The sequence below is a fragment of the Trichosurus vulpecula genome, chromosome 2, assembly GCF_011100635.1.
Source record: "Trichosurus vulpecula isolate mTriVul1 chromosome 2, mTriVul1.pri, whole genome shotgun sequence".
In the NCBI taxonomy this organism is placed as follows: Eukaryota; Metazoa; Chordata; class Mammalia; order Diprotodontia; family Phalangeridae; genus Trichosurus; species Trichosurus vulpecula.
Window position 1 is genome coordinate 452,379,794 of NC_050574.1, and position 10,402 is coordinate 452,390,195.

Sequence of the window (10,402 nt, forward strand, 5' to 3'; positions counted from 1 at the left end):
TTTTTTTGAGTTACGATGGTGTTGTGGAGACAAAAGATCCCTACATCCCACACATGGATGAAGATGGGTGGAGAACTGGGTATGCCAAGGAAAGGGTGACCACTTTGGTAAACTATTTAATTCACTCTTCTAAGCTATCAGTGACCCTTATCTGATTTCCTACAATGGCCCAAAGACTATTGTACCCAACTGACCCCTATCTTGACTGAGACTGTGGTTTCCCTTGTTTCAAATCTCTTTTTCTTCATAGGCTATTTCTCCACTACCCAGTCCCTGAATGTTTCATTTGGGTCTTAAGCTTATGAGTTAAAATTGGCCATGATAAAGGTCATTACTTCATTCACTAATAGCCTATCTTATTCTTTTATGCAAACTCCCTCTAAGTCCCCAGATAATTGTTATGGACTGGGACAAGTTCTGGAAAGACATTAGGGACTGGATATATATATATATGGATTTGGGAGTCTTCTGAGGAGAGATGATAATGAAACCAAAGGGAGCTGATAAGATGTCAAGGAAGAATGTAAAGAAAGAGGAGAAGAGGACAAAGGACAGAAATGGGAGGTAGACGGTGATCCAGCAAAAGGCTAAGAAGGAGTAGTTGGGAACAGAATCAGGAGAGAGCAATGACAGGAAATCCAAGGGAGTAGAGTATATCCATGGGGGTGCTCAACCATGTTAAAAACTGAAGGGAGGTCAAGAAGAACAAAAGTGGAGGAAAGGTCATTGTTTCTTTAATTCAGCAATTAAGAGGTCATTGTAGCTCTGGAAAAAGCAGATTCAATGCAGTGTTGTGGTCAGAAACCAGAATGAAAAGGATTTAGAAGTGAAAGTGGGTATGTGCGAAGTGGAGGAATCTATAGTAGATGACTCTTCCTAGGGTTTTGGCAGTGAAAGGAAGGAGACGTGTAGGATGGTAGCTTGAGGGAATGACTGAGTGAATTAGAAGGTTTTTTTTTATGGAAGGGAAAGCCTGGATATTTTTGCATATAGCAGGGAAGTAGATACAGAAAGGGAGAGACCGAAGGTGAGGGAGGGAAGGAATGATCCATGGGGAAGGATCCCAGCAGAAGTGAGAAGGGACAGGACGAAGAGGACAAAGAGAGGAATGATTTTGATCAAGGAGAATTGCTCCCTCTTCCTCCAAGACCCGAAACAAAGGAAGAGGAAATGGGGGGACAACTTAGATGGGTTTGAGGGATGGAATAACAAAGAAAAGGGAGGTTATGGTGGATGGCTTTGATTTTCTCATGGGAAGTGTGAGCCTTTGCCGAAAGCAAAAGAAAGAGGGTGATTGCCTGGGTTTTGTAGTTTTTCCTTCATACTGGAAGAGAATCAATGATATCACGATGTTGGGATCAAGGTACAATGTGTTCAGCTGTGGCTGTCAGTCCAGTATGAGCTTGGAAGGCTCTACTACAGGTTGGGCACAATTAGTCTGTTAGAACATTTGGGAAGAAGCCGTCTCTAGATCTGGGCATCTCATGTTTCCTTTACACTACTCTGATTGTGCTTTGCTCATAGAGCCCAGCGCCTTCTTTGCTGTGGGTGCACCATGCTGGGTGGTCCTGTGTCAGTGTCCCCCATGTCTCACAATCAATGGGCTGGCCACGTAGCCTGAATGGCAAAGGTACATTTACCTGAAAGACAGAGAACATGCACGAGGCAAGTGCTCACACAGAGGTCAGCAGAAGCAATACAAGGATACTCTCAAGGTCTCTCTGAAGAGCTTTAATATCAATTGTGATTACCTGGGAGTCTAGGGAGAGCCAGAGGGACTAAAGGTCATGGTAAGGATGAAGAATAGGTTTTGAAGAAGTGAGTGGGACAGAAGGTCAGATAAAAGAATAAGAGATTATCATGATGACTGGTAATAATTATGATTAAACTTTGGTCTTGACAGTCTGATCAAATCTCTTGATGGTAGTTTTGTTGTTGCTTAGTCATTTCAGTTGTGTCTGACTCTTCATGACCCCATTTGGAGTTTTCTTGACAAAGATACTGGAGTGGTTGGTCATTTTCTCCTCCAGCTCATTTCACAGATTAGGAAACTGGGTTAAGTGACTAGCCCAGGATCACACAGCTAGTAAGTGTCTGAGGCTGGATTTGAACTCAGGTCATCCTGCTTCAAGCTTGCTGCTTTATCTACTGCACCACCTAGGAGCTGCCCTGGTAGCTTTATGTCTTCTGAAAATCTAGAAGCATGTGAGTGTTAATATAATGAAAAGAGAGAGGCTCCTCATGGGAGAGTCAAACTGGATTTCTGTTTGTTCTGTGGCACGAGTGTCCTAGGAGGCTAGTATTGTGTAATAGAAAGAGTCTTGGATTTGTAATCAAAGGACCGGGGCTTGAACCCCAGCTTTGTCACTTATTACTTGAGGGACCCTGGGCTGGTCATTCAACTGCGTCTTTCCTTGTAAAATGAGGAGGGTCCCAACTCTATGTGTTTTCACTGGCTACCCCTCCCCAGTGCCTGGAATACTCTTCCTCCTCATCTCTGCATCCTGGCTTCTTTAAAGATTTAGTTCAAATCCTCCCTCCGGCAAGAAGCCTTTCCTGGCCCCCTTCACTGCCAGTGCCTTTCCTCTGAGATTATTTCCAATGTACCCTGCCTATATCTTGTATGGAAAGAGTTGCTTGTATTCTGCATCCCCCCACTGAGCTGTCCCCCATAAGCTTCTTGAGAACAGGAACTGTTTTCTGCTTTTCTTTCTATCGTTATCACTTAGCACAGTGCCTGACACACAGTGAGAGTTTAAGAAATGCTCGTTGGCTTGACTTGAAATCTATAAGAATGGTGTCTATTGGAAATTTCGTATTTTTCCTGGTTCCTATAACATTTCTTTTCCTAGCTGATGCTTAACGAATTGTCGAATGGATGAATACATTAAAGTTTTTATATTTCAAGGTTGAAGTTTTAACCATTGATAGTCTAAGTTTGGGGTTCCCCATGGCAATGAAAGCTACAACACGAGTTCCTCAAGGGCTAGGATAGTGGTTTCTCTATGCCCAGAACTTAGCAAGAGCTTATTAAGTAAGTGCTTCTTGACTGATTGACTGACTTGCAAAAAGAATTTTGTTAAAATGATATAAAAATAACTGAGAGCTCATGCTCATTATAAGCTCATGCTTATAATTACAGGGGGAAGGCCCTGATAACATCCCTCAAGAATGAGCTGCTTGACTGAACTAGACTATATGAAAATTAATTATTTGGGCCACAAATAACCAGTGGGATCTTGCACAATAGGTATCATTCACTGGTTTGGCATTCTGTTGTCATATAACACATACAGACCAAAAAAAAAAAAGGAATTCTAGGGGCTGAATTCTACAAATCTGAAACTTAAAGCATCACCAAACTGTTCTGTAGGGACTGGGGCTGAAAGTCACAGGTTGATCAATTTATAGGTATCCATGGACAATACTTGCTCATTTCTATCTCATCCTATGTGTAGCATGGACTGGGGAGTGGTGTCATATGTACTTTGAAGGGAAGCCAGAATAGATGTATCTAGTGACTCTTCCCCACTAACCCTTCTCTAAAAGAGACTTTGATTCCTCCCAGGAGGGGAAGCTAGCCAGAAGTTGGCCCCTCTACTCTCCTCAGAGAAAAGGGGTACCAGGCTAGACTTATATCCATCTGCTTCCTTAAATATTGTTAGTCTAGGGGACGTATTTTTGCAATGTAAGCTAAACTCTTGATCACTATTTCCTTAATGGGGAAAAGAGGGCCCCAAACTACAGTGAAGGTCAAATACTTCTTTGGAATGGCCTATTCATGTATGAGAGCTTCATATATTAAAGGGGTACCATTGTAAGGCCTACAGTCTAATAGGATTATCAGGGTCCCTGATTCAGGAAGGCCCTGCAACTTGTCTTCACAATACCACCATCTTCGTCTTTCTCTGCAATCTATATATACATGGAACTGACTATAATAGTTGGAGGTTCTAGGTAGTGCTCCTATTGGCAACTGCTAGCATCTTTCTTTACTTGGTGGATTATTGACATAAGCACTTTTATGTGTTTTCAAACTGAGACCAAACCAAATTTACATTCCCAACTAGTAGGCAGTTAACAGTTAACAAAATCAGCAAGTTTGCATTTGACAGTCATGAAAATTATGCATGTTATAGATTTATTAAATTTATATAAGACCTTTCCTTTTTTTCTTTAACACATGCCCAAACAATAATGACATAAACTGATGGTCATTAAAATGAAACAATCATATTCTGGGACTTCGCACAGAAAAAGGATTCATGATAGTTTACAAAGAAGTCCTTGCCCCAAACCAGCAAGATGCTTGTTAAGGTAGAAATGCGGTTTAACATTTGTAAATCAACCTCTGAAGGGCAAAAGTATTTTAGCCTGGGGTCTGTGAATCCAAGGCTGAATCTAGGGGCAGTGCTGGTGGTCTGGGGGTTCCTGGTGAGGTCTTTCAGAGCAAGATTCAGGGCAATCTTTTTTCCTGATAGCCTTGAGTAGAGATTTCAGGCCTGGGGAATGAAAGTTTTGACAGCATCTATGTAGAATTGCGACTTCATAAAGGCATAAAATTTGTCTGCTGTTTCATTGCTTTTCTCTGTTTCTCAGCATTATCGGTTGGGCAAGGAAAATCATTTAAAGTATAACGATCAGTTTCCAATTACTGTCCACAGATTCCATGGTAGTCAATACTGTACAAGTAACCTTTTATGACAGTCTTGGTATAGGCTTTATAGGCTCCATTGCATTCAGTCTATGAACTTAACCAACTTCTTTGAAATTACCATCCTCCCAGCTGGCAAGGGATTACGAGGAGAGGCTCTGAGCACACTCAAGATTCCCGTCCCTCTTCTCCTTAGATACTATGTATAGTGATAAATTTGTTGTTCAGTCATTTTACAGTCATGTCTGTCTCTCTGTGATCTCTTTTGGGGTTTTCTTGACAAAGATACTGGAGTGGTTTGCTATTTCCGTCTCCACCTCATTTTAGGGATGAGGAAACTGAGGCAAATAGTGTTAAGTGACTTGCCCAGGGTCACATAGATATAAGTATCTGAGGCCAGATTTGAACTCAAGAAGATGAGTCTTCCTGACTCCAGACTGTGCACTCTAACCACTGCATCACCTAGCTGTACCCTTCATTTAAACATATCAAATTGTAAAATCCATATTGTCTTTCTTCTACACGCACGCGCGCGCACACACACATGCACACACACACACACACACGCACTGAAAAGTCTTGGTGCCATTTTGAATGGCACTAAGCCTTTCAGAGTGTATGTATATCTTATGTATAAACTACAAAAATCCCAAAGCCAATTTCTTAACTGCTACCTTTTAAATTTCTCAGGTCTCTATGTGATTTTCTTCAGCAAGGATTGCTTGAAGCTTATAGACAAGGCTCCTGATCATAAATCACACCCTAACACACTTAAGAAAAATTTCCACTCTTGGCTTACAGTATAGGATTAACGCACTTGAAACATGAATGCTTTTTCTGGTGAGAGATCCTACAGCAAGCCTTTGCCAATTCCCCTTAATTCTAGTGTCTTCCCTCTGTGGATTATTTCTGGTTTGTTCTATATATAGCTTATTTGTACATAATTATTTGCATGTTGTCTCCCCATTAGTCTGAGTTCCTGAGAGCAGGGACAGCCTTTTGCCTTTCTGTGCATCCCCAGGGCTTAGCACGGTGCCTGGAACATGGTAGGCACTTAATAAATGTTTATTGATTCATGATCACATAGAATATAAGTATAGTCAGCACAGGATTTACAAAAGCTCTTTTGCCTCACAAACTTCGTCTCTATCATAGCAGGCCCTTCTGAGGGACGTTGGGAGAGAGGACAGTGATAGTGCTTTTCAGTATGGACCTATTCAGTTCTATCAAACCCTTTGATATTGCTAGGGGGATTGTCAGTTGAAAACAAACCTCAAAATCTGAAATACTTTTTGAAAGGATTTTATTAGGTCATTTTGGCAAAAGAAAGAGCTAGATAAAGGTGTGGTTACCTCCTTGAGTGTCTGCGAGGTTTATATTATATAGATTTCTGACAAGAATATTAGCACATGAATGGGATGTAGGCAGTTTCTCAAAAAGGGCAGGTCCCTGATAAGTTTGCTTGAGATATAATATCATCAGGTAAGTATAGACATTCACTATAATTTGGGGAACCCAAAACGCGGGCTCTGGGTAGAACTAAAACCATACCTGGGTAAACAGACTCAAAACACAAATTTTTTGGTTGGATCTAAACATTTCTTTTGGTGATCTCCAACTTTTCTGGAGTGTTTCTAAGGTTAGTCTTATCTCTCTTGTAAGCTTTAGGTTAGATAGTTTTTAACCACATAAAGCCAGGTTCAAATAATGTTAATAAATAATAAAGTCCTTTTTTCATAGGATATATCTAGTGTATTACACTAGGATGTTTCAACATATAAAACAGTCAAAACTAATTTCCATCACAATTTGGAAATCCGTGTTCAAAAAAGATCTTGCTTTAATTTCTTTCTAATTTGGAACAGAATGAATCCTAAGAAAGGAAGAGAGAGATGACCTCCTAGCTTCCTTGCTCTCCTCTTTCTTCTGACTTGGCCAGAGAAGGAAGGGAGAGGGAAAGAGAATCTTGTCACAGAATCCAGTGAGATGAATTCAGAGAAGCTTACTTACTGAAAAAGAAGACCTACTTCTCTGAAATGACTTTCTACATATTTGGGGCCCTCTCTTCTCATTAAAAGAGGCTACTTCTCCTGATTTGCAGTAAGACTCAGAGTGGAAAGGAAGGACAATACTTCAGACTTCATCCTCTTCCTCTACATAGCCAAGACTATATAAACAAAACAATGTGCTGTGTTGCAAACCTCTCTACTTTTGGAGAAAGGTGGAAGTTACTTCTGTTGCAGAAAGGTTCAACTCAATTGCGAAAGGACTGGGAAAGATTTTTTTTAACACAATAAACCTTCTTGCAGGCCACTAAGGTATGATTTCTTTCATCTTTCTTCATTTTCTGTTGATCTCTAAGCCCCTCAATCCTCTCTGTAGTAGCTTACTTTTTTTTTAAATGTTTTTTTTATTTTTAGTTTACCACACATGATTTTACATAATTTTGAGTTCCAGATTTTCTCCCCTCCCTCCCCCCTCCCTCCCCAAGACGGCCTGGAATCTCATATAACTACCATGTATAACTTCGCATTGAATTAATTTATACACTAGTCAAGTTGTGGAGAAGAATTATGACCAATGGAATGAATCATGAGAAAGAAGAAACAGAACCCAAAAAAAAACCCCAAAAACAAAAACAAAAGAGAAGAAAAAAGGCGAGCATGTAGTGTGCCTCAATCTGCATTCAAACTTCACAGTTCTTTCTCTGGATGAAGATAGCATTCTCCATCGTGAGTCCCCTGGAGTTGTCCTTGCACCATGCGTTGCTGAGAAGAGCAAAGTCTGTCAGGGTTGGTCCTCACAGAATCCATATATCTGTGGTTGTGACCAATGTTCTCCTGGCTCTGCTCCGCTCACTCAGCATTATGTCGTGTAGGTCTTTCCAGGTTGTTACGAAGTCCGTATCATCCCCATTTCTTATGGCACAATAGTATTTCACTACCTTCATATACCACAGCTTGTTCAGCCATTCCCCAATTGATGGGCATCCCTTTGATTTCCAATTCTTGGCTACCACAAAGACAGCCACTATAAATATCTTTGTACGTATAGGTCCCTTTCCCTCTTGTGTGATTTCTTTGGGATACAACTCTAGAAGTGGTATTGCTGGGTCAAAGGGTATGAACATTCCTGTGGCTCTTTGGGCGTAGTTCCAAATTACTCTCCAAAATGGCTGGATCATCTCACAACTCCACCAGCAATGTAACAATGTTCCAATTTTCCCACATCCTTTCCAGCATTTATCATCTTCCTGCTTTGTTATTTTAGCCAATCTTACAGGAGAGATGTGGTATCTAAGAGTTGTTTTGATTTGCATTTCTCTAATCAGTAGTGATCCAGAGCATTTTTTCATATGCCTATAGATAGCTTTAATTTCTTCCTCTGAAAACTGCTTACTTTTAACTTGTATGTGAAGCAGTTTCTCCACTGGATATCAAGACACATATCCAAGATCCTTCCACAACCACCAACTGCCATCTGCTTTGTTCAACCTCAAACCCCAGCTCCTATGGCAACCTAGCTAACTCCAGGGTGATGCTTTCCTCTTATTGAGGCCATGCAGCCAGCATGGCCAGTTTAGCTGTTTTCTCCATCATGAGGGTATCCATCTCTATCTCTGTCTATTTATTTATCTATCTACTTATTTCTGGTCACCTATGGTGACTATACACACACACACATATACATACATACATACATATATATATATATCCATACATATATGCTTATTTATTACTAGAATCAGTAATTCTTCTCTCTTCCTCTTTTTGCTCTAAGCAACTGGATGGTATCTGCTGGACTTCCCACAATGTTACTTGCTGTGCCAAGTGTTAACCGTAGAGGGTCTAAGTTCAAAGAACATTGGCAATACCATGACAATGTAAGCTACAGTGTAGTAGCAAAGATAATTCATTTTCCCTGGCTGTTTCCCATGCCTGGAATGCTCTCCCTTTTTGTCTTTGCCTCTTAGCTTTCCTGGCTTCCTTCAAATCTCAGTTAAAATCCTACCTCCAGTGAGAAGGCTTTCCCAATCTCCTTTAGTTCTAGAAGTGTCTTCCTTCTACTATGTCCAGTTTATCCTGTCTATATCTTGTTGGCACATATTTGTTTGCCCATTGTCTCCTCCATTAGACTGTAAGCTCCTTTAGTGCAGGGACTGTCTTTTGCCTTTATCTCTGTCCTCAGCCCTTAGCACAGTGCCTGGCACATAGTAAGCATTTAAGAATTCCCACAATGTTTATTGAATGATTGACTTAAAGGATAGAAAAAAATGAATAAGGAAAAGTTTATACTTTTAATATTCCACCCTGATAACATCCCTAAGGAGTGCACTAGCTGTATCAAGAGCTCTGAGCATTATGGATTTGATCTGGGTAGAAGCCTCACTGAACTATGTCAGAACAATCATTTTTATATGAAATTGGGTTCATTGTCTGGGGCGCAGGGCAGCAAGTGTGTATTTCACAGTGGGTGTCACCCAGTGATGAATATACAACCCATATGGACAAAACCGAATTCTTATGGTTGGGTTCAGGAAGAAATGCCAACATTTCTGAAACCTAGAGGTATACCTTTGTTTCAGTCTGTCTCTATGTAAATGAACTTTTAGACTACAATGGAGCATTTGTAGATCTAGGGAGAGATTGCTTTTGGCTGGAGGTGAGGCAGGGTTAGGTGCATAGAGGAGGGAGAGCTTCAGAGAGAAAATGGCATTTGTTCGAGGCAATGAAGCATGGCTAGGATTGTGATTAAACCTTTCTCATTGCACGATGGCTTTGCAAAGACTTTGCTTCTACAGTGAGCTTGTTCTCTTCATTTGTTTTTCAAGCCACATGAACTATGTACTTCTCAGTGCCACTTGCGTTATCGACTAAAGTTTCCAAAGTAAGTGTGGCAAGGCACTTGCATTTTCCTTAGAAACCAATGAATAAATAAGGAAGATATGTTGTTCTTATATATAGAAGGTTGACACTACTGACCCATTATCAAGCGGACGCAGACCTTGAATGTTTCTCCTGCAGTCTGTGATGTCACCCTGAGTCACTCACACTTCTCTGGCCCATCAGAGTTCATCCTCATCATAACCCGGGACCAACAGGTCTGTTTTTGTGAGTAACAACAACCACAGAGCTCACAGTTGTATAGCGTATTGTCATTTCCAAAGAGTGTTCCTCCCAACAAACTGATGAGATCGGGCATTATTATCTTCATTTAACAGATAAGGAAATTGAGGTCCATATAGGTACTTAAGGGACTTAACTGTGGTCCCACAGATAAGGAGAGATTGACAAGGGAAACCTGATAAACTTTGTGAATATCTAGGGAGCTGAGACATTTTTGGAGGATCTTGACTGTATCTTATAGTGGCGGCCATGGATATGCTCACTGACTCTTTGTTGAAGGAATGGAAGACATCTCCTGGGCTTCAGTGGAGGAGGAGTTGAGAAAGAATAATTGGGGATGAATAGGTTGTTTCATGCTTTGTGGGTTTGAACCATCCATTTCTGGTAGACCAATAAAGGGGCTTCCTTTTTGTTTTCTTTAAAAATATTATTTATTTAATTTAACCTTTATTTTTTAAAAATTTGAGTTTTGAATTCTCTCCCTCCATTTTGACCCTCCCCACACATTGAGAAGGCAAGCAATATGATATCAGTTATACACATGAAATCATGTAAAACATATTTCCATATTAGCAATGTTGCAAAAAAGCAAGAAAAAGAAATCTACACTCAGACTTAATCA